The 24,930-nt window shown below is 40.0% G+C and overlaps 2 long non-coding RNA genes across 2 annotated transcripts in view; both read right to left on the bottom strand.

The window, feature by feature from the left end:
- Window positions 1-10,700, bottom strand: part of LOC148425787 (uncharacterized) — a 74,135-nt gene extending 63,435 nt beyond the window's left edge. The window contains exons 1-2 of the long non-coding RNA XR_015865053.1: window positions 10,401-10,700; window positions 3,498-3,608 (exon numbers count right to left, since the gene is read on the bottom strand). This is a non-coding gene — a long non-coding RNA (uncharacterized LOC148425787). The remainder of the gene's footprint in view (window positions 1-3,497; window positions 3,609-10,400) is intronic.
- A 3,192-nt stretch (window positions 10,701-13,892) lies between these two features.
- Window positions 13,893-24,535, bottom strand: LOC148425786 (uncharacterized). The gene is made up of 4 exons (XR_015865157.1): window positions 24,299-24,535; window positions 16,444-16,556; window positions 16,193-16,328; window positions 13,893-16,114 (listed from the first exon to the last, which is right to left on the bottom strand). It is a non-coding gene; the product is annotated as an uncharacterized LOC148425786 (long non-coding RNA).
- Window positions 24,536-24,930: the final 395 nt, after the last annotated feature.

Here is a 24,930-nt window from a genome sequence, read left to right as displayed (position 1 = left end):
GGAAGTATATATTTTTAGTATGCATATACACAGGGTGTTCATGTATAGGGCAGTGATGGTCCGTCAAGGCCAGCAAAGCCTTTTCTGCTAGCCTAAAATAACCTGATGTTATCATAACTATAATAAACTATAATACTTAAAATAACAATAATAAAAGTCAATTTTATTTTACATGTATTTTTACTACATATATATATATTTTATAAATAAAACTATCCTCTGTATTCTGTTCTTTTCGTGTAATTTTATATCCATTTTGTTACGCTCCTTGCAGTGCTGTTCTTTTATTTTAGAGTTTTGAGCCAATTTGAATGTAGCTAACTTGTGTCGCTATGCTTTGTGAAATCTGCCTTCACCAGAAGCCAGGGCATTCACATCAACATAGCGCAGGCTTCTGCGCAAGCACATATGGATATGTCACTGGCCCTAATGTTTAAAAGACAGTTGTAATAGTCAATCAAGCCATAAGTTCGCCATCTAGAGGCCTCACGTTGAACGTGACTAACTGGATGCTCACTGCACAAAGGCAGCGCTATATTGATCCACCATGTTTAACGTTGGAAGTAGTTAAATAAAGTTATAGATTAAAAAAAAAAAAAAAAACATGTTGCTCCACGGTAAGCAAACGGCAACCATGAGGCATGGCGTACAACGAAGTCAGACCCACGGACACTTAGCAGAAAATTCAAATCTACCCACTTTTATTTTTTTTTTTAACCCACAATGGCTGAACAAGAAAAAAACGGAAATTGGACAGACACAACTTTCAGCATTGGCGTCCATGTCAATACCAAAGGATTCATTATTGGAAATGAAAAGCAGAAACTCTACAAGCAAGTCATTGAAGTCTTTCCGAGGAAAGAAAGAAGAATGGATTTTGTATTGAAAGAAGTCGTAGACACGCGTTTGGGTGAGTCGAGCATTTGATTTATTTTTTTCATTTTTAATATGTTTCGTCATTTTATTTTGTTCACATTCAATTAGTGGTAAAGAAATGAAATGGTGTTCTTATATTAAAGTGTAATTTGTAATTTAGCGTACAATCTTGTTAACGCTTGGCTGCTTTAGGTGTCACGTTCTGCCTGGGTTTTTCCTTTTGTGGCCGATTTCATTCTGCCTCCCTACATTTTGGATCCACCTTCCCACATCTGTCGCCAAATTGCCACACCAACATGACACTTGGTGAACTTTGTGGACAAATAATTTAAGATTATCATTAATTAATTTAAGTTCTGGCAGTATCTCGTGGAATGATAAGTTTCCATTGCTAATGCGGGTTTATTGATGTTTAAATGCTCTGGAAAATAGCCTATGTTGCCCAGTAATGCGTAGGTGTGCTTCTGAGGGGGCCGAATCACTGAGGGCCTAAGTGTGAAACGCATTGACCGCCACTGGTATAGGACCATGGTTAAATTGCCAATTTTAATGCGAAACAGTAAAAGATATGATATAAGATATTACTCACAAAAAATTTGAATGCAAAAACACCTATTTTAAAAATGGTATTTAATTTTTCAGCACCATGGACTGATTTCATATGAAAATTAAGGATTTTCAGCCCAGCGGAACTAAAATGCCCACAATGGCTGCCTCATTGCAATAAATTCTCAGCACCTGGCAAATATTGACGCCCTGCATTGTGTGTGGCAATGTTTCTCATGTGGCAGACGCTTGTGGCTGAGCCCAATAAACTGACACCTAAGTAAATCAGTCCAGGTCCAATACCTTCACTCAACCCCTCTGTGGACCATCAGCTTATTGTGGTTGGGGGTTTGCGTATCCCAATGATCCAAGGAGCTAAGTTCTCTGGGGCTTTCTGCCCCTGGATGGGTCACCCATGGAAAACAGGTCCAAGGTGAGGGTCGAGACTAACCACGGACCATCGACCCTTTATGATGATTAAAACATTTGGATGTGGTTGTCCCTTGCCCGGATGCGGTGAGCGAGGCCACCTGAACTCAACCCAGAAGCGAAGACATGTGTCCTATGGGCTCACCATTTGTGAAAGGGACCATAGCGGAAGGGTGCCATCTTAGCTGGGTGGAGGCCAAAAGTGGGCATATTGGTGCTTATGGAATGTCACGACCCAACCCTGTACAAAGTGGTAGCTAATAGATGGGTGGACCTTCACTTAAAGATGTGTTCTTTTGAAGTCATTCGTGAATAAACAACATGACTCAAACCTAGTTTCCCAGTCATCTAAAAATAAAATACATGTAAAAAAAAAAACAAAATCAGCTTGCTCAGTGGCACAATAAAATCTGGTACAAATATTTTCAATTAACATGCACACCTCAGCAACACTTAGGTGCACCCCTATATATAATCAATGTTCCACTCAATTGCCTTCCAAAATTATTCCGTGCTTTCACAGTAGAATTAGGGTAGGATTAATCTGGAGTGTAAATAGTTCTGTGAGTTTTTGTAACACCTGCTATATGGGCCTACCATAGGAAAGGGTGTGTTGTAAAACTGAAAAGGCTGAAGCATTCTGCAATACTGTGGTGCACAACTAATAATGTGTTCCACTTGTGACGTCTTACAGCACTCATTCTTGAAGAGCCCCCAAATCAGAAATAGTGCAGCACTAAGGATAATATGATCCCACTGTCAGCAAACTGCACTCTGAAAAAAATATTTGGGATGGAGTCAATTATAACCAGAATAACCAATAACCAGAAACAATTATAACCAGAATATCATGGCTCCAATACAACATGTAATCCAATCCATTCTACAGCATAGTAAACTATGACTGCAATAATAAGGGTACCGTATTGTTATGTTTGATTGTCTGACAGTGTGAATCAAAACTGGACTGTATTATTTTTAAAGAAAGATTATTTGATGAAGTTCTTGTATTGGTTGTTGCGTTATTGGTCTGTGTACATTTCATCCACATTATAACTAAAAATTGAGCCTCTTGGAACTGTAACTGAACAAGCCTGATTTAAAAAGTGGCAAGTGCAAAGGCTGGTTCACAAGTAACAGAATGAGATATTATCACCCATTCAATGGGGTTTGTGTCTGTTTAAAAAAAAAAAAAAAACATCAAAATCAGTAGCACTTATCAAGTACATACAACCTTTGGACCTTTGCAACACAAAGAGAGTTTAACTGCCCAAGACTTCCCACCACTAAGTCAAAAATCTACTTGCCCTTTCATCTGAGTCTTACTGGAATTTACTTGAGGAAAACATATCCCTCAAACACAAGGTATCTAGAATGTATCAACAAAAAATAAACAAATTGCATATAATTATAATAGTGAAAAAGCCAGAAAGCCCATGATTAAAGGCAGGCTAACCAAAGGCCCAAGATTTCTGCGTTTTTGACCATGACACATTATGAGTCCAGATCCATTATAGTACATGACTGATATTCATAGTCTGCAGGGACGAACACACAAAGCCGAGGAAACAAAACAATTACAATACAAAGGCAAACACAAAATGCCATTATCCACTTCTACAACAGAGTTGCGGGTTTAGACTCACCATAAAAATGTAATCCCTTTGTCTTTTACAGCCATTTTTTTTCCAAACACAATCCAAGCCGGAGGGATGAATGAAATTGGGCCAATCTCATCTGCACACGTGTAGGCAAATCTGGTGATAAAAATGTGGACAAGATGCTTTTAAAAATTTTTATTTATATTTGAATGACACAATGCATTGGAAATAACAAGGAAATATATTATAAAGGCACGAGGAAATGAAGAGATGCAGATTTTAGTACAAACAACAGTATGCGAGAGTGAGCACGTTTAAATAATATTCCAACCACCATCAGTCACTGCACTCTTAAAGGTACACTCAGAGGCAACTCAATTAAGTCTATTTTGTAATTGCACCTCTCTTGGAGCCAAATAATCCATCTAAAATAATAAAAATAAACTTCCCTTGTATAGTGCGTTTTTCAACTGTGATGCGGAAGTCTCGCTCGTCTGACACTAGGTAACAAGAGAGCTACATGGGGTTGGTTGCTAGCCAAATAATAAAGAATATTTTCAAGAAATACTTCTCTGACAGTGTTCAAATCTGGTTACAGCTGAAGAGCCAGAGGTGTATTTGTGTAAAAAAGCACAATGGTCTGATTATTAATGTTTTTTTCTGTATTTGCAGCACAGTTATTCACCTAGTCGTCATGTGTCAAATGTATCACAAACTCCAGTGAGGAGAAAAAGTGTGGCATCTAAATTGCATATCAGTGCATATATATTGCCAGTTAAATTCGAAATATATTATACTGTAAGTACCAACCCGCCGCATGCTACCACAGGTAACCAAGACAAAAAAAAGTTAAAAACCAAACAGGGGAGGGGTTGTGCATATTCTTTCTGAAGTGGATCAAATTCCAATCTTAGATTGCCTTCTTGGATAATGTGGAAATATTAGAGAAGCCTTGATCTAAAATGGAGCATGGAAATGAAGAGGCAGAGCGAGCCCCGAGGACAGGCAGCAGACACAGCGCTGGGGCCAGCCATACATACCTCTGGGAGGCTGCAAGCACAGCCTGCCTCTCCTATGTAAATGTCCCATTCCACACATTAGTCATACTACTTTCACCACACTAAAGTGTGCTTCACCCATCAAAACCTGCCTGCCTCCATGAAGATCCTTCGAATGTTCCACAGATAAACCCCAGAGGCTCTTCCAACCCCTCCACCATCTCCAACTACACAAAGAGTTGAGGCTGATTGGTTATATATCTGAAGTAAATGGAGAACGTTCCAATGAGAAAACATCATTGCTGATGTTAGTGATTTTCCAGTATGGAAAAACTAACAACAAACATAATTTCAGATACTTAAATACTGCTTTCTTTCTACTTGGGTCAAAGCAAAAGTTGATATGAATCGCTGTCATAAAATGGTGCAAACATGTAATGAAAGAGAAGATTGGAAACCCCCAAATAAAAAAATACTCAATATTGATCAGCACAAGTATTGACTTTCACCTGCGTTGTAATGCACTGAGAGTCGCAGTACCTTAAATTACATGTTATGAACCAACACGCTACTTCTATTATCCTGTCAAAGCCTTATGACCTCTGTGTCCTAACAGCCTTTGTCTGCACCTGTACCTTCTCTGTTTGTATTGTTGTTCGGAGAGGATTAATTCATTCAGTGATTAATTGATTTGAGGTTGTATGGCTTTGTAAAAACCTGTAATTGCTCATAGGGTAAGAAGTCAGGGATTTGAGACAGCCTACTGCTGTTAACCAAATGACCTTATTAGATGTCACACTTTCCAGACAGTTTTACACCTCCCTGGATCATTCTTTGTTTATATTTGCTAAAAGTTTCTGTCCTCGGTGCATTGAATATTCACAGTGGATATTCACTGTATACACAATTTAAAGTTTGATCAAGACTTAAAGTGTTATTTTAGAGCGAGTAAATGCGACAAATTCTGACTCCAATGACCTGGGATGGGAGAGTTTCTACTATTATAATATTGAGCCGTGCTATCATAAATGTATTCTGACAGAGTAACTATCACACAATCAAAACAGCAACAATCACATAATGCTGTGTAATGATCTATTCCAAGTACCATAATGTTATAGCAATGTACGTTGCTTATTTTTAGTCAGTTTTTGATTATTCAGCCGACTTAAACAACAAACAATATTGCCTTGAAAGGGACACTTATGTGTGTTTAACCGGAGGTAGGATGTCCGTCAGCACAGATGGACGCTTATTTTGTCGACGGACCAATGAATGGTGAAAACACCCTAAAAAAAAGGACACATTAAAAATAGTGTGTTTTTCATCCGTTTTTGTAATCCATCCATCAGTCCAACAAAACCCATATTGCTGACAGAAATACAAGCCAACTGGTTTGCCTGTTTGTCTGCCACCAAGCAATGCAAAACAATGTCCAGTTAAGCAAATTAAACTACCTCGGTTAAATTCATTACTTGTTATTCACAGCATCAAGACAACTAGCATTACTGGGGACGTTATTGTTTGTGTTGCCTTTCTGAGTCACAGTTTTATGAACCAAAATGTACTGTACACAAACTTGTTCAGCATTATTATTGTAGAGACCTAAAGGTAAAAGTGATGTTTAGAATTAAGTGATTTTTTTGTCTTATTTTGCTTTTTAAATATTATATTATAGATTTATATAAAGAAATTGCTTGCTGGTAGTTGGGCATAGCAATCTAGAATGCCTTTCAGTGGCAAGAAGGTGATGTGTTCAAGTTAACCATTGGGTACACAGTAAAGTCACAAGCTCACTCTGATTGACTCTTCAGAAAATGCAAGTTATCCATTTTTTAAATTCCATAATGAAAAGCATTACTTAGTACATTTATGCACAGCAGTGCATCCTCTGCTGAAAAGCATTCATTAATACAAAACAAAAACAAAAAATCTTAAACTCTGTCACAGCATATGGACACGTTCTTATTTATACACATGCCTCACAAGCCCACTGGGAGGCTCAGAAGTGATTTACTGCAATACATAAACAAAATATAGAATCAATAAGTATTTCTTTGGTTTTAATGCGTGACTGTGTTTTCGGCTCAGTGAGAAAGGAATGAGAAATAATGTGCTTCATTAACTTTGAAATTGGATTTGAGAGGGCAGGCTTGAAAAATTAAAAATTGAGAAAAAAAGCCACCTTCTACTTTGTGCTGTGGTGTCTATTACAATTACTATAATAATAATAATAATAATAATAATAATAATAATAATAATAATAATAATAATAATAATAATAATAATAATAATAATAATAATTGATATTAACATTATTAAAATTATTGTTATTGCTTTTAGTATTATTATTATTATTATTATTATTGCTATTATTATTGTTTTAATTGTTAACATAAGGAACATAAATCAGATGATGTGATTTGAGGCCGGCTGCACAAGCAAAATTATTTATCAACATATCAAAGGTGGCAAGCTTTTGTTCAGCGTGAACAATGCAACTTGTATGTTCTTGAAAATATGCATTGACTCTAATATCAAGCATACATTAGCAATTATCTTCTATTTTTTGCTTTCTATTTATTTTTTGTTTTTTTGTGAAACAATACTTGATCATTCCTTAATAGGCATATTTCTTTAGCCAGTGTCAGAAATAAAACGTTAATATTTTGTCTACAATTAATTTTGACAACTAAATGATTGTTCAGGGTGGGTCCGTGGTTAGTACATGCACCTCAGAGTTCAGGTATTTGAGTTCAAATCCACCTTGTTCCAGCCTTCCTGTGAGGAGTTTGCATGTTCTCCCCAAGCCTGTGTGGGTTCTCTCCGGGCACTCCGGTTTCCTCCCACACTCCAAAAACATGCATGGCAGGTGTATTGGACATACTAATTTGTCCTCCGGTGTGATTGGTTGCATGCGATTGGCTGGCAACCACTTCAGGCTCATCACAGACCGATCAACGCTTGAGATTTTTATTGTGGACCGGGGGGTTTATTATGATAAATGGCAACATGGGAACCATGCCAACCATGGGCCGGATTTCATAGAGAGATAGAACAACATGTGTCAACATCCTTCCTCGCAACAAAATGTAATGGCAACAGCGGTTATCGTTAGAAGGTTGTCATTCATGCTAATGTGCTCAAAATTAGTTTTTTGTTGTTCCAACTTGTAACTGTAGATAACATGCTAGCTAATGTTAATTCTTATCTTCAGCATCTTATATAGTGTTGCCTTGTACAGTATGTGTTTTGTTTGTTAGCATTTTCATTTATGCTAATTATTTCCTTTTGGTAAATGTTTGCATATGCAAATGTTTTGCAGTGATAATACAAGTTTGCATCTAATTAACAGTTTTTGTTGAAAGTATAATTCTTTGTCATTCAGTTATATGACCGATTTAATCCATGCAGTTTGTGTACATTTAGTTAGGTATATAATTTTTGCATATGGGATTTACCTAGGTTATGTTTGGTGTCTTTTATTTTTTACAGTTTTACAATATAAATGAGTTTGAGATCCCATTCTCTAATTTGACTGTGTAGAATTAGGAATTGCCATTTACGAGTGTTACATGAATGCAGCATGCGCACCACAGTGTCTCATAGAGACCATATACTTTGGAAGCATACACCAGGCGAGCGAGTGAGTGCAAATCCATTTTTCCATTGGTTTCAGGGCACAATAGCGGGGAATCTACAAAACTTGGGCAAATATGTCAACACCGATTAGGTACCCCAGACATACAAGGAGGTCACACCTCGAGGTGGGAAGTCCATCGCCACCAACATGACGACTGACAAGCACTGCACAGTATGGACTCCGTGGTGAATATTCGGCACTACCACACTTTTCTCAACGCAAAGACAACTCTGACAAGTCAAGTGGAATGCAGAACAGCGATCCAGTCACATGAGGATTAACAACAGGCAACAACACACCGCATGCAGGCTGTCCATGATGCAAGGAAGCTACATCTGCTCTTTTTGGCTGTTTTTCCAAAGTTAAATTTTTGTTGTGTTATGATGTCTTTGCTGGCGTTTGTTTTAATTGTGTGTGGGTGTGTGTGAGTGTATTATGTGGGTAAACTCAAAAAAACTATAGAATAACAAGTCATTCCAATTCCAAAACCGTTTCATCGATCCTCGTGTATTTTCATGAAACTCGTGCTGCATGGAGCACGATTGGCAACACAAACCATCTTCTTTACCTTTATTTTTTTTATACCATCTTTATACGTGATTGACATACAGATAAGACACTCGCTCGGCTGCACACAAGGCACAAATGGGCATCCATAATGTGACTTGAACTATGTTGGTGAAGGTTTTCCTCATTCGACTGGTATATCAGCGCAAGAAGTGAATACAAAAATCCCGAAAAGTATTCGTACACAAAAGTATCAACTCAAAAATATCCTAAATAATAACTGTACACGAATGAATATCAACGATCAAAAAGCAACTTTAGAAAAGCCAATGTAAACGACTGCTGGAAATGAAACGCTTCAGAAGGCGTCAGCTAAAAGCAATCAGAGAGAATAAGAATCAAAACTTACAGGTTAACGATGTGAGTAAAGCACGGAGCATGGAAAAAATGAGTGTGCACCCCTCAGGTAAGTACACAGGAAACCCTACAGCACACATAAAGACCACAAGGTGGAGACACATAGCGAAGACACAACAAATAAACAACACTTTCTCCTCATTGAAAGTCAACAGCATGCCTGGGAGTGTCAATGTTTCATGGTTTCATGAAATGAAATGCATGCTGTACACAGTCTTGCTTAACGCATTCATTGTACAGACATAATGTAACAAAAAATATTTAGAATTAAGTGTGAAGAGATTCTTGTGTAATTTTGTTTTTGAAATATGAATTTAATGAATAGGTCGGCTGCACATAGTTAAGTAAATATGCCTCGGAGTTTGCGACATCCCTGCCATCAATAGGTCTCAAGTGGGCATGATTACTTGCAGTCTCGTGTCGAGGGAATAGACATTACCCATTGTGGTTTATGATTAGTTTATTTTGTCATAAACTATAATTAATACAGATGATTGAAGTGAATACTCAAGATTAGCTTTTGCTTTTTGTTTAAGGCCAAGAAGTGGAAAGTACTAACAGTGATTTTCCAGAGCTTTATTTTTTTTCTTTGCTTTTTAGTAGGATAGTTCATTTCTTTTGGGGTGGGGACAACGATGATGGGGTTACCATTTTCGGCTTGAAAAAATGGCAGACCAATGATCACGGAAGGGGGGGGGGGGGGGGGGGGGGGCACCGACGACTGATGACTGAAATACCAACAAAAACAAATGTAAAAATTCCCACCGCTGGAATATGTATATGAACTAAATTAGCTGGATGTTTGCATGTTGACTCACTGTTTCAGTTGAATTTTACTTATTGACGCAATGTTGGCAATAGACATGCTAACTCGATTCTGACTTTGGGTCTGTAATAGTTCAAGTCACAGGGATGGTGCTGTGCCATAGAATAGAATAGAATAGAATAGAACGAGGTGATGCCTTAGGAAGGGGGGGGTGGGGGGGTGGCTTTGTTTGTCATGTGAAGTGTACTTGCAATTAAATAAGGATTTTTATTGTTATATTGATTTTAAGTACAATGATGCACTTTTTTTCTGTTTTATGCCACGTTCAGATGGAGCGCGAAGAGATTATGGTTTTGTATTGCAGTCAATGGAGTTCGCGCGACGGGCACGATGATGCGTCGAGCGACGCGATGGAGTGACGCGCGCCGCATAATTACGTATGATTCAAAAAATTGAACTTTCGTCGCTTGTCGCGTCGCGTCAGCCGATTAGCTTTGGGAACGTTCAACGTCTCAAGCAGGAACGAACCATGGAGGCTGCTTTACGGTCACCGGGAGCTATCCAACTACGGCCAGCTGAGCTTTCAATACAAAACGGAGCCAAGCAAGAGCACTCACCTGGCTTGTAGAAAGGCGGAAGGGAGAACTTGGGACAAATGGTATGTGCAGCGTTTGCTTCCTTTTTTACCAGCTGTTGAACCGTAGTTACATTGCTAAGCTAACGATAGCGCAGCACTGACAGTACTTAGTATTTAGCACGGTATTGGCCACTTGATTGCGACATTGAATCTTTTTTTTTTTGTCAGACGAGTATTGCCGTGAAAGCGAGGGATGAGCAGTGTAAAAATAGAATAATAAAGGTGCTGTCGGAGAAAATATTAGCTCTGCCATATCCCGGAAAACTGAACGTTCTCAACAATGCTCTCCCTTCCGGATCCACTGTAAAGTGCACAGCAAGCTCACTCCCCTCCCCTCGCGTTAAACTGTTACATGAAAAGTGAACTTCATTTTGACCTCGCGACGCGTGAAACTTTTTTTTTTTTTTGTCAGACGAGCATTGCCGTGAAAGCGAGGGATGCGCAGTGTAAAAAAAAGAATAATAAAGGTGCTGTCGGAGAAAATATTGGCTCTGCCATATCCCGGAAAGGTGAACATTCTCAACAATGCTCTCCCTTCCGGATCCACTGTAAAGTGCACAGCAAGCTCACTCCCCTCCCCTCGCGTGAAACTGTGACATGAAAAGTGAACTTCATTTTGACCTCGCGACAAAACGCCTCGCGTAGAGCGTAAACGACGCGCACCATCAGAACGCAGCATTAGATTAAGCTGTTACCCGTATAAATGCTGTAAACAATGATTAATAGTTGTTAAAAGTGTATTTATATTGTTTTTTTTTCCTTTTGTTAATGTTAAAAAGAATACAGATTTAGATTTACTTATACATTTTTTATAAATTATAATCTTATTTATGGTCGGTGTGGTGAGTAGGGGGGCGTGAAAGGTTTTCTCATTCCTGGGGTGCTTGCCAAAATATAACTGAGGACCATTGATGTATGGATAAATGTACATTTTACTTAAAACACTGCCTGCACATGACCCAAATAGCATGGAAAGTAATGGTAAAAATAGTTTGGAGATTGGAAAAACTAGAAAATAAAAGATCATGGATTGTGATCTAATTTGGAGGCTCCACTGTTTCTATTTCGGTTGATTACTATTAGCTGATGTACTTGAGCCAATAGTCAATGGCATGGCACCAATTAAGTTTGTCATTTGTTGCTTTTTCGATATAACATTTTTGCACTAACACAATATAGATGTAAATGGAAATCCATAGTGAGTTAACCTCCCAGCAGTGCAAACATGAACACTTTATCTGAAGCTGCATATCACCTGGGGTCGATTCATTGTATGTCAGGGGCAATATTAGCATTCATATTAGTCGCTCTCCCCATGTATGATATTTGTCACCGCAAGCCCTTATGCGCACCAACATAGTTCGGGGGGATGCTTATCTCATGAGCCATAAATTAGGGAATGAATTTCCTCCAAAACACTGAAGGCAAAGGATGGAGTCATTGTGCTGTGTGGTGTTTTGACACAGTAATGACACATGTTTTACAATCAGCCCCTTCCCCTTTTCATTGGGAGGAGTGGACCTGTCCACTCCCGCTGGAGAGAAATGGCCCTCTCGGACATTACCACTTTCTCCCAGGGGAGATATAAATGAGCAGGGGGGGGCTAGGTAAAAAAAAAAAAAAAACAGTAGAAGTGGAGGATTTCGATCCAAACGCTGAAAGGAGAGTGTAAGCATGCAGTGAGCAAAGGTGCTCCAGGACAGCATCTTTTCCTTGACTACTTGTGATAAATAAACGCTGAGTTGAGAGGCTGTGGGTTCGATCCCCGAGCATCAAGACCATGTCGACGTGTGCTTGAGCAAGACATTGAACCCCCAATTGCTCCTGATGCTGCAGCATCAGTAGGTAAATGAATAGTTAGTGTAAAGCGCTTTGCTACCCAAGCTATAAAAGCGCTCCATTTCCCATTCAATTACAAAATATGAAATAAAGTTGTTTCAAGTACAAGTGAAGGTCACATTTGAAGGAAGTGGGATCCGGTCTAGAACATCAACCCAGTGTTGCTTTCACTGTCTTTCTCATAGCTTGGCTTGTTCTGTCTTGCACTCATTACAGGAGAAGCCATGCAGTGCTGGTTCGGAGAACGTGCGATGAGCCTTGGGAGATATATCCACTGGGAGGGAGAGAGGTAGACTGAAGGGGAATAGATAAAAAAATGCTGACTGCTCTTCAAAGGAGGCAAAAATAATTGAAATGGTGTGTGTGTGTGCGCGCGCGTCTGTGTGTGTGTGTGTTTGCGTGCATGTTCGTGCTGATGGGGTGAGTGTCGGAGGAGGAGTTGGAGATTGAGTGGCTCCATGTTGGAGTTGGTCATTAATTGAGGAGGAATGTGAAACACTGTGGTCCTTCGCTGCCACACAAGGGGAGATTGATAGAGGAAACGGTGTGATAAAGATATGAAAGAAGGAAGAAAGAGGAAGTGAATGGCGGAAAAATAATCAAGTGAAGGAAACATTGTTGCAGCGGCAGAACGGCGGAGAGGGAGGGAGGGAGACGGGGAGTTCAAAGTGTGCCCAGACTGAGTCCTGTCCTCGCCGTGTCCTTCCTCGGGCCCCCAGTCATGCATCGCTCATCTTGTCACATTGAACTCCAGATGCTCCTACCCTGGAGAATGCTCCGGCCGCGGCCATTTTTCTTCATTCTCACTAACAATTTGGTAATGAAATATTGATTTTTAGTTAGATTCATATTGATGCCATTAGCTTTGCATTGATAAATCACATTTGGCCGCTTGTCTCGTGTGGCAGAGCGCGAGCGAGGGCAGAGAGATTACAATCAAAGGCACTGATGTGTTAATTTGATGGATATTTCCCCTTTCACAACCACCACCCTGCCTCCCTTTCTTTCTTTATGTTCCAGTGCGTTTCATAACATTGTTTTTTTTTTTTTTTTTTTTTTATTACAAAGCACCCGTGAGGATATTTATGTCCATGTCCATTTCGCTTGAAATAGCCTTTCAGCTAGGCTGCCTGTGGCAGTACTGCAGTTTTAGAGTCATTTCATCTCTTAGGCCAAACAAGGATACAGTATGAGGGACTCATCAAATGAGCAAAAGGGGAGATGGTGTGAGGCTTTGACACCAACCAAAAACAGCAACATCACAATTTATGAGAGGCCCTTTTGCATGCGATCATTACAATCTCTGCAGGGGAAAATATATAAATTTCATTCAGTTTCTTCAATATTCATTACCAAAGAAATGGGCAATATATGTGAACGCAGGAGAGGCGCAGCAGCAGCGCTCGGTGCAATTTTTAGAAAGGATTCATTTAAATGCCTCAAAATGTTACAGCTCTCTTAAGCATTGCACATGCAAGGTTGGGAGGATATAACATCTGAGAAACACTGGAATCATTTTCCAGATTAGGGCGTTTTTTAAATGAGTCTCCTGCCGCAGCTTCGCCTTCCAACTGCAATATGCGTCTGCACACAGTCATCTTAATGAAAGGAAATGATAGCGTTCACTTTAATGATGAGGAGTTCAAGGACTGCTTATTGTTCCAGAGAAAAGGCATCTTTTTTCACAGTAATATGAGTCTTTTTTTTCACCCCATCTAGCACAAGTGCAATTTCATTTTCAGAAACAGACATTGAAGGTTAAATGCCTAAAAACTATATATTGGCTGTCAAAATACGAGCAAATTCAATCTTTGAAAGTGATGTATTGATTACACCCCTTTTACATTTATCATTACTTTGATCGTATTTCATCTCAACAGCTGTTTTGCATCTGTCATAGCAATTATGCAAAATGGAAGATAATTTAAATGATCAGAGACACTTGAACCATTGAGTTTCCTGCTCGTCATAAAGCATTTTTACTGCAAACCATGCTTTCGACAACACATGCATATTTCTTAAATGGAATGGCTATCACATTTTCAACATGTTTACTAAAACGTGGGACACAAAGCTGCCGGTTTAAATTTGTTATCTCATTTAGTGCATTAGTAAATCTCCCACATGCTACTCCTGCGAATATTTTTGGTGCAAATTTGTTTTTGTTTGGCAGAATGACAATGGCTGGCATTAAAAGGACAAAGATGATAACCAGGCGTCTTCGGTTGCTCTGGCATTTACTTGAAATGCAATTAAAGTCCAGAGTTATGGCTTCTTTAGGGTTATACATGGTTTCTTTGATCCCATAGTGGCCCCTGCCTTACTTCTGTCTGGATCATAAGGACCAAATAAGCTATTTGGGAAAAGGCCAGTTTAGTCCAAATGAGGCTGGTGGAAGAACACTGGCTCCTCTGGCTCAGGCCTGCTCAAAATGAGCAACAAGTCTTAACGTTTCCGAGTGGCCACTCCACAATTTGGCGCCATCTGTACGAGTTTGTTTCATCTTTTAAAATAAAAATGAAAAGCCACACACAGAGCCAATTATTGTTTTGTTTTCATCCAATGATGACATTTTTTTTTTAAGTGTGTTAATGTAGTATGATTTAGTTTCAGTTATGCTGAATGTGGCTGTTTTTTTAAAAGAGGACAAATACAGTATATTCAAATTCATTCTGGAATATTTGTGAGCGTGTCACAACCAAACAATAATCGTTAAACGCAAAGGTGTTGATTATTAGTATAATGCCAATATCACCAAATGATTTTATAAGTTACTTACAACTCAGAAAACCTTTTTTCTTTTTTCTAAATTGAGAGAAATATTACAAATTAGGGAATAGAAGCCCAGAAGAAAAGTGAATGACAAAGACGACTCTGGCTGCAATCTACATAATCTGATTACATTATTCCAGGTAAAGAATTACCTACTTGAATATAATCACTATTTACGCTATGCTTTTTCATCTTCATCGTCCTCGGATCTATACATCGGCAAATGTTTGGAAACCAAATATTGGTAATGGCAGTGGCGGTTGGTGAGTTTTGCTGAGCCTTCACCCCACCCTCTCCAACACACACACACACACACACACACAACACACAAACACACGCAAATGCACGCACACAAACACACACACCTCCACCCCCAGCCTGCTGTAAATGTAGTAGATTGTGTGCCCAGCAACGCTCCCAATGTTGCTATATGCAATGACAATAGAGGCATTCTATTCTATTCTATTCTATTCTATTCTATTCTATTCTATTCTATTCTTTATGGTGTTCATCTGAATTTACACCGAGACCCAGCAGACAATGAGTGTAGAAAAGATATTCCTTGTTTAGTGAGAGAGCGGAAACAATCGTTTTGTTTTTTCCCTCCAGGAGGCAATTCACTGAGATTTGACCTCTCATTCAACCACAAGCAAAACATCTCAATTTAGATTCCTTGCGCTCAGATCGATGCGTCTTCATGTCGCACTGCCCTTTGCAGTATTGTACCAGCAAGCTCTTTATTACATCAATGCCTTTCCAATGATGTCATCCTGAGGTCATCCTTGGAAACAGGTCCCGTCAAGTGGCGCTTTGATTGGCAGAGACCTCATTGAGGCTCGGCCAATGGCGACCCGGTGTGGCAGCCAGTTGTCATGATGAGCAGACAGGCGGGGAAGGGTCTTCGTTAGCATCTCAGTCTGAGCAGCAAAATCGATAACCACCCCACAAGGCGCGTACCCTTGGCCAGTCTCAGAAGAGAAAGACAGCAGCGCTCACACTCGCTGAACAGCTCCAATGCTACAGCTCACAACCGATAAATGAGAGGGAGATAGTGAGCGCGAAGGGGGTTGAGGTGATGGGGATCTGAGGGAAGAAGACAGAGCAGTCAAACATTTCAGGGCCCTTCATTCCAGAGTAATGAAGCATAGCAAGAGAATATACCTCTGCAACATTTGATAAAGACGGGCTGACACACAAGTCCAAATAGCTTCCTCTGTACGCCGGCACATGTCTATCCATCAATGCTCAGCTTTGCAGAGAACAACGGAGAGGAAGGCGAGGCCAGTGAAGGGGAAGGCTGCAAATATAAAGTAAAAAGAGAACAAATTGATTGACAGTGAGGAAGTGGATGTGGAGGGCGGGATAGAAAGATGGAGATGGAGTGAGAGGGAACAGAGTTGGAGTGAGTGTACCTTGGCAGCTGGTTGTGGACCCTATCAAGGCCGATTGGTTGGTGAATGAGACTCAGGAGGCCTGTGTCCTTGTAGCCACCCGTTTGTTTTCTGCCTGCTCCCTCACTCCACTCCTGCGGTGAAAGACAATAAAGAAGCGAATGAGTAAACGTTGCACATTTTACGTTCTCATCATCCCCACGCTCTGTCTCTCCATCTGTTACTCCTTCACCAGCACCGTAAAAAGAAACGGTGGAGAGGAAAAAGAGCTATCTGCGTGTGCCAGCAGCCACCCACCTATTGGTCATGTTTGTCACAAACTGTATGAATAATGTTCAAGCATGTATGTTTGACAACACACTTTAGCCTCTTCACGCTGTGGAAAGGAATCCAATAATCTTACTACTGAAAGTGCGACTCCAAAGACAGACGTAATCGAGACCTTCAACACTCATACTGTACCGGTTTATCTCATCTTAAATGGCTGGTACTGTATTTATGATCCTGCTCATTATTGATTTTGCATATAACAAATGTTTAAGCTTTGTGTGCTCTGTTGTTATTGCCTACCACCACCAAGCCATCTGTTTAACTAATAAAGTCAAAACAAAAACGGGAGACCGTTGCACACAAGCCTTGTTCTAGGAGCCAAAGTTTTGCTATAATAAGATGTAAATCGATGTGTTTGTATCAGTTGAGATAGAAGGTAAGGATTCCATAAACATAAATATTCCCCAAATTATTAAAATAATTTTGTGTACATAGGTGTTTATTCAACGTTTTGACAGATATTTCTACAAAATCAGTGTTCTGAAGGTCTCAACTTTCATTTACAAGCAGCCAAAAGATTAAACTTATGATCAAAATTTATGAAAAGAAGAGATTTGGCAGCATCGCTCAACGTTGCAAAGGTGTTTTGAGCCCTCAAGCCAGCTAGCGCAAGCGTGTCCCCTTGAAGCTGGCTACAAATGACCTCGAGTTCCTTCTTAGCATTCCCAAGCCAGCATAGATACGTAGCCTCTACAGTCCTCTGAGTCGTCCTCGGGCCTCCTCCCTATTGGAAATGCCCGCAACACCTCATGAACCCCGTATGATCAGTCATACTTTTAAACGTTGTCTTCCTTTGCCCAGATGCGGGTCGCTGGGGCCCCCCTCTGGAGCCAGAACTCAGTGTTGGGCTTGAAGGTGACTGTCTAGTGGTCAGGTCGAGACAGGGTGTTGTGTATGTGTGTGTGTGTGTGTGTGTGTGTGTATATATATATATATATATATATATATATATATATATATATATATATATATATATATATATATATATATACATTGGTCCCCCGTGTTACGAACTTAATCCGTTCAGCGGCTACGCTCGTAACTCGAATTGCTTGTATGACGGGCAATCCAAACCTATTCATTATAATAGTGACTGACTCCGTTACTGACACGGTGACTGAGACAGTGACTGTGACATTGTAAGAGCAATAGCGTTCAGCGTTACCGTGACAAGCATGCACATTTGATTTAGTTTATGCAGCAAAGCGAAAATTATAGTGTGAACACATTGACCGGCATGTCGGATTGTTCGTACGACGAAAGGTCTGCGCGTAAGCGGTAAAAGACGTAGTTCGTAAACCGGGGGCCCACTATATATATATAATATATATATATATATATATATATATATATATATATATATATATATATATATATATATATACTACACTCTCATATGGAGAGATGCTTTGGTTTTCCTTTTTCCCTTCACATATTTTAGGGGGCCATTGTTTTGGTTCTTACTAGGTTCAAAATAAAGATTTCAATGAATCAAAATTAAGTCAATGAACCTGTTGTTCTGCCATTCACTCAAACACAAACAAGTGCGTACATTGAATTGTTTTCAATTGAAATCAAGTGTAAGAGAGAAGTCAGATTTGCTACTTCAAGCAAATTCATTATCTGGCAAAAGCGCTAAGGAATGAGGTAAGAGAGGAATGGAGGGATGCAACACAACAAATTAGCCTTCGTCCATAAAACAACAAGGCTGTGAGTCATCCCCAGGAGGTTGTATAGCGGGCCTCGTGCCTGCTGGCCGACCAGGTACGCCACTTTCCTCTCAAGTCGTGGGTTGATTAATGAAATCTTAACGGCAGGCCAGACACAAATATTCATCACCTGGCTGCCCCTATTGTAATGCATGTGAAGAAGTCGGAGCGTGACAGAGGAGAGGGGAGACGAGAGGCGGCTCAGAGACAAAACACAACATGGGGCACGGGGATTATTACCAGGCCTACGGAAACAGTGCTTTTTGTTCTCCCCAACAAAATGGAGGCATGTGATTTATGGACAGCCAGCATCTGTTTGGAGCTAAGGGAGACACAGATTCATGTCTGCTATTATGGGCTGTCTATGTTACCAGGGTGAGAATTTGAAAAGAGGGGTGGGGGTGGGGGGGCACAGGTCGTAAAGAGCGAGACCTTTTGGGAAACTACGCAGTGTCAATCCCTTGTTGTACTGTGAATCTGTGACACTACGGCGTGTGAGTGAGTGTTGTATTACATTGTATATCACAAACAGATGTAGGCCTACAAGGCACCCAGGGGTGTGCTGTTGGAAAGCGCGTTGGGTATGTGTATGTGTATTGGTGTGTAAGACTGAGAATGAGCCCCGCACATATTAAAGTTTTAATCCTCAACTGATAATGCGCTATCAGGCAGAGGATGAACTCTATTGTATCGTCACTTCTCGCAATAAATAAAACTCGGCGGTTGAGACTGATAAGATCGTTTTGATTTATGATTCACATAAATGCATGCAAGCCTTCCAGGATTTTCTGAGGATGTTTTGAGGGGGAAAAGAGGGACAAAGAGACACATTACAGAGATGGCGAATGAAATCGGCAAGCGTCGGAAGTGAGACAGAGTGCAGTCGACAGTGAGGGAGATTGTGTGTCGCTGTGTGCAGTGTACCATTGACTCCTGCATGCTCTCGGTGATAAATAGTGTCAGGTTAGGCTGCTCACTGGCAGGTCTCACACTGTCAATGCTATGGCTGTGCGGAGCGCAAGGCCCTGAAATGTTTTAACACCCATCACTGATCCCTGTCAACCTACACCCACGAACACACACGACATTAGGCGCCACGACTGATATGTGTTGTGTGCACGTGTGTGTAGATGAACATGTGTGCGCTTGTGAGTATGGTCGTGCATCTGCGGCAGTGTGCACGTGTGTATAGATGAATATGTGTGCGCTTGTGAGTACGGTTGTGCATCTGCTGCAAGGTGGGCAACAGTCTTACTTTCATACATTTTTGCGCAGAGCATCAACTCATCATATGCCGCCTGACTGCCGGAAAAAAAAAAAAATGGCATCATCTACACTGCAGCTTTAGCGCACAATTATACCAAAAATCTCTTTTTCTTTGTTTTTGTTCCTTGCAAGCATTCAGCAAATAAATAGAAAAGGCTCTTAGTGCTTCATTGTTCACATTGTTATTCTTTGCCTTGGAATTGTGTTGCACAACGTACAGTGTCACATAAAAATGAGCCCCTATTATATCTCTTATAACACTGAGAAAAGTAAAGCCTTCCAAATTAGCATTTAACATTTGTTACTCTTTACCAAGCCTACAAACAGTACAGAACAAGAGGAATACATGTGGCAAGTGAACGCAGGAAATTCTGGCAAATACACCTCAGCTACATTTTGTGGGAAAAAAATACAACCTGATGCAAGAATCGGCCCATGTGATTTTGAGCTCGTCAGTTCTTCATTCAAACGGGTTAATTTTTAAATCCTAGCTCCAAATCCAAAATCATAATTCTATGTTTACGACTAAACATAATTATATATACATATACTACTACATATTACTGTATAAACAGTACTTCACAGAAGGCAGGTTTATCAAACGTTGTTAAGTCAACATTTTGGCAGAAAACTCTGCATTTCCTGTTTTGCCACACATCGTCCGGTGCACGATGTAGATTGCAGATGCCATCTTCACAATCGGATGATCGCAGTGTTACAGTGAGTCAACAGCATCACATAAGACCAAATATTGTGGTGGAAGCCAATTATAGCTAATCCGTGTAATGTGTTTCCACGCTAATGAACTACATGAACAAATGAACTTCAACACTTTTCCCTCAGATATCTGACTGCACTCATGTGAGCCACTGCACATGAGAACGATTTGACAAACCTCTCACGCAAGAATAGACAAATGCACGAAATTAGCTAATTATTAAGAGACTGAAAAAGAGAATAGTGTATGATCTTTAAAAATCAATATGTGCGTGTCATTCAAGATTAGATGTTTGTGTTGCTTCACGACAGCGTTCACAGTGCTTCATATATATGTGTGTGTATATATATATATATATATATATATATATATATATATATATATATATATATATATATCTCGATTCATATAAGAATCTGTATAATCATTTACTATGATTTAAATTGACATCAACTGTGACTCAACCGATATAGATACAAAGAAACCCATACTACATTGGAGGCGCGCTGTGCCATAACTGTGCAGTCGGTTCTTGAAAGTAAAGCCCGCAAAGCAGGAAAAAAAGAAAACAAACAATGGAGGAAATTCAACTGTCCTGTCGTTGAAAGCAGTCTTGTCAAGGGACACTTTCGAATGCCTTTTCCAAGTCCACAAAACACATGTAGACCGGTTGGGCAAACTCCCATCGCACCCTCAAGGATCCTGCCGAGGAGGTGGAGCTGGTCCACTGCTCTGCGGCCAGGACGAAAACCACACTGCTCCTTCTGAATCCAAGGTTTGACTTTCTGACAGACTCTCCTCTGCAGCACCTCTAAAAATTCTGTCCATAAAATCGGTGACAAAGCGCAGCCTTGGCAGGTGTCACCAATGTGGTGATCATGGGCGCCGGGTAGCCCCCAAGGTTCACTCGTAGCCCTTCATGTTATTTGGTACCAAAGAAGTAGATCTCAGTTTCAAAAAAGTTGGTGACTCCTGGTAAAAAGTCTACTCTACTTTCTTCACCAAATTATGAAGTGGGGGCCTAGAAAAGAACAATTCCCAGTCCACCATAAAGGTGCATCGATTTTCTCAATGAATTAAACCACAAAACACCACTTTATGCATTTACATTTTATTTTCCGGGGTCTGTGTCTGGGTTTTTCACCCTTCCACAACAGTAGTGGAAATCGCTTCAAGAGATTTTGAATAGTCTGGCCTAACAACAGGAGAATTTTTTGTACAGGCATTGCTCAAGAATACTTTTGTATCTGTGCCTTTCCTATCCTGTTTGAAAAAAACATGTGTGTGTCTGAGTGTGTGCGCGTGTGTGTGAGAGGGGTGGTGGTGGGGGGTGCCTGTGCCATGACTGAGAATAAAGTGCTCTTTTTTGCCAGACAAAATCAATGTGTCACTCGAGCAAATCTCCTTCCTGGCTTTCCTCTGTCCAGCTATTTGTTTTTAATGCTGGCATAGACGTATAGGTTGGGCAAGGCAGGTATGCCAAACAATATAAACTACAGCTCCTGACAAACATTCGGAATTGAACTTTCATTCATATTTTGGGTGTCAGCCTCAACTTTCTTGGGCTTTGTTATGAAGAGGTAGTGCTGTGAATTCCACCATTCCTCAAATGTAGTGTGCACCGTTTTGAACGCGTACACATCTATCTGTGCCTTTCTAAGCTTATATTTATCACTGAGAGTTTTGTATTTGAATGATCCCTCAGATGCATTACCCAGACAAGTACACGCACAGCATTTAGAATAGATGGATGTCTTTTCATCCTTGGGGAAATTAGTATCTCTGACTGAGAACCCAGGATCCCCATTAAATCAAATATAATCCCCCATTTACCACTGTACATTTAATCCATAGTATTAACAAAGGTGTTTTTTTTTCTCTCTCTGATGCTGGTCAGTCAGTAGTTGTACATTTAGTTGTACATGCTGTTTAGCCACATATTTTACAAAAGCAAGATGCTTACATAACGTAAAAAAAAATACACTTTAATGAATTTGTCACTCTTATGTTACAACCTGTGATGGTGGACTGTAGTTGTAGCCGGCACGTGATAAGTAAATCATCGTAATGTTTAGAAAAGTCCATTCATTAGGTATGGATTTCAGAAAGCAACATTTTAAAGTGCTACCCAAAGAGGGAAGCCATTGTATTAAGCACAAACCTCTATTTGATAACATGAAAAAAGTCCCTTGTGAGCCGTCATCTTTGTGTGTTTAGCTTGTTGGTTTCACACGATTTTGGGCTCCTCCTCCATCGCTCTCTCCGCATCGACCCAGGGTGATTTCCATGAGAATCAACATGGTGATTAATCACAGTGTTCTTCCACTCCCAGATGTCATTCAGGACCTTTTAAAGACATCAGTGCTCTGTGATGTTTATGGGAGAAGAGAGATATGAGCTTGGCAGCTCAGCCCAAAGACCCTTGTGCAGGCTCTCTCGGGGACACTCATACAGTCAGTCAACGTACTACTGTCCTGGATCTCCCTGAAAACAGTCGGGCCCCATCCTCTCGGGACCAGGGTAATCAAAGCTGGAGCTGACTGACAGCTACACTCAAGATTGAGGATGTCTGTAAAACATTTTTAGTTCCACACACATTCTCTCTGGTGTTCTGAACTTTTCATTGTCTCTCAGGGAACGAACTTAACCTCCTGCTGTGATTCTAAGCTTTTTAAGGACCATTTAGGTTACTCACAAAGTATGAAAGTACTTAAAGGAACTAGTAATGGAAACTCCCCGAGATATAGCCTAGTTACTTGTAAAACATCACAGAATGTCACAGCACTCTTCAAAGAGGGAATATGAGCAGCGTGTGGGCACTTTGGTTGGCCACTTGTCCCAACTTCATTTGGGAACGAACACAACTAGGATATATGTTAAATGCATGCAATTTTGAAGCAATGGAAAACAACAATGTGATTATTAGTTGCTATGTAGTTGCTATGGTAATGTATTTGTCACGCTTGTCACAATTGTCATGTATTTGTCACCCAACTGCAATCTTTATCAATATTTACCATCTTTGTCATACAAGGTTTTGTATTTACAGTTCTCACCAGTTGAGGTTTGTCCCTTGATGTTTCAGTTTTTGTGCAATTAGTATGGTTTTTTAATTTGCTTTATTATGTCACAGACGATTGATATGACAGTATTTAACTCTGTTTAAGTTGTTCTCAGTGACACATGCGGAGGATGTCAAATCAAGCTGTCATGTCATCTTACTTGCTTTGGTCATGTTTAGTTTGCAAGTCTGGTTTCTATATCTCCCTTTCTGAGTATTTTTCAACCTGTGCCGTGGCTACACTGGATTTTTGTAAAGACGTGTATAAAGACTTTCTACTTTTCTCCTGCTGTTTTCTGTCAAAATTCTGCCACTCATGACCACAGTCCATTCTATGAGATTGATTGCCCGGGTTTGTTAATGTAAAATATATTTTCCTCACAGAAAATAACAAATATAGAATTAATCAATTCCTAGGTATGTACTTTGGTCCGGATTGTGTTAATAAATTTGACTGTGATGAGTGACGAGTTGGTAATTGGAAATAACTGCAAGTGGATGGCAAGATGTTCCACTGTTGAATAACATGTTTTTTTTTTTTTTTTTTTTTCCCATTACAGTGGGCGCCGACTTTACGAGATTAATCCGTTCCGTGGTTGGGATCGTAATGCAAATTCGCCGTATGGCGGGCAATCCAAACCTATGTTAATTAGCTAATGCGTGTAAAACGCCAAGTAAAAACAAAAATTGTCTACATTTTAAAATAAGAATAGTAAGTGCTACTTATATATAATATCCATGCATACAATTAAATAACATCATAGATAAAAAATATATAAAGGATTTTTTTACCTTTGACATACACTTGTTATGACCATATTCCAGAGTAGGGTAGCCTAGGCTAGGCTAGCTTAGCTATCCGTATTTCTTGATCATCTCCAGCTTCATTTCCATATAAATCATTTTCTTACTTCTCTCTTTAACATCACTAGCAATCTTGGGACTCCTGGAAAACTAATTAAAGTTTGAATTACTAAAAAACACTAAAAATGCATGATAAATTTGATATTGAAAGCACTTTCACACGAGATCAAGTCTTTAGGCAGTCGTCTTTGTGACTCCGTGCGCCAACCAATATCAGATCAGCTTCTTTGTGACTTCATCACACTGACCAATAGTAGACCAGTATCTTAGGGAGTCAAGACGCCGACCAATAGTAGAACAGCATTGTAGTGATGCGTTGCAGTGGAGGCAGTTTGACGGCAACAGAAAATAAGTGCAATTACCTAAAAACGCCTCGAGAGAGGCAAAACACAACCAACCCCGACAGGGCAAGACAGTTGCTGATGTTAATCGTAAAGCAGGATAAATGCCTTGAAAAGGGGGAAAAAACTATTCCACATCGTAACGTGAAATAACGTAAGCCAGGGACTCCTTAACCCGGGAGTCCACTGTATAGCTTTGTATATAGAAAATGTAGAAGA

This window comes from Hippichthys cyanospilos, chromosome 3 (assembly GCF_059441005.1).
Source record: "Hippichthys cyanospilos isolate Australia breed blue-spotted pipefish chromosome 3, RoL_Hcya_1.0, whole genome shotgun sequence".
In the NCBI taxonomy this organism is placed as follows: Eukaryota; Metazoa; Chordata; class Actinopteri; order Syngnathiformes; family Syngnathidae; genus Hippichthys; species Hippichthys cyanospilos.
Note: the sequence above shows the minus strand (reverse complement) of the source record. Positions and strands in the feature narration are given on the sequence as shown.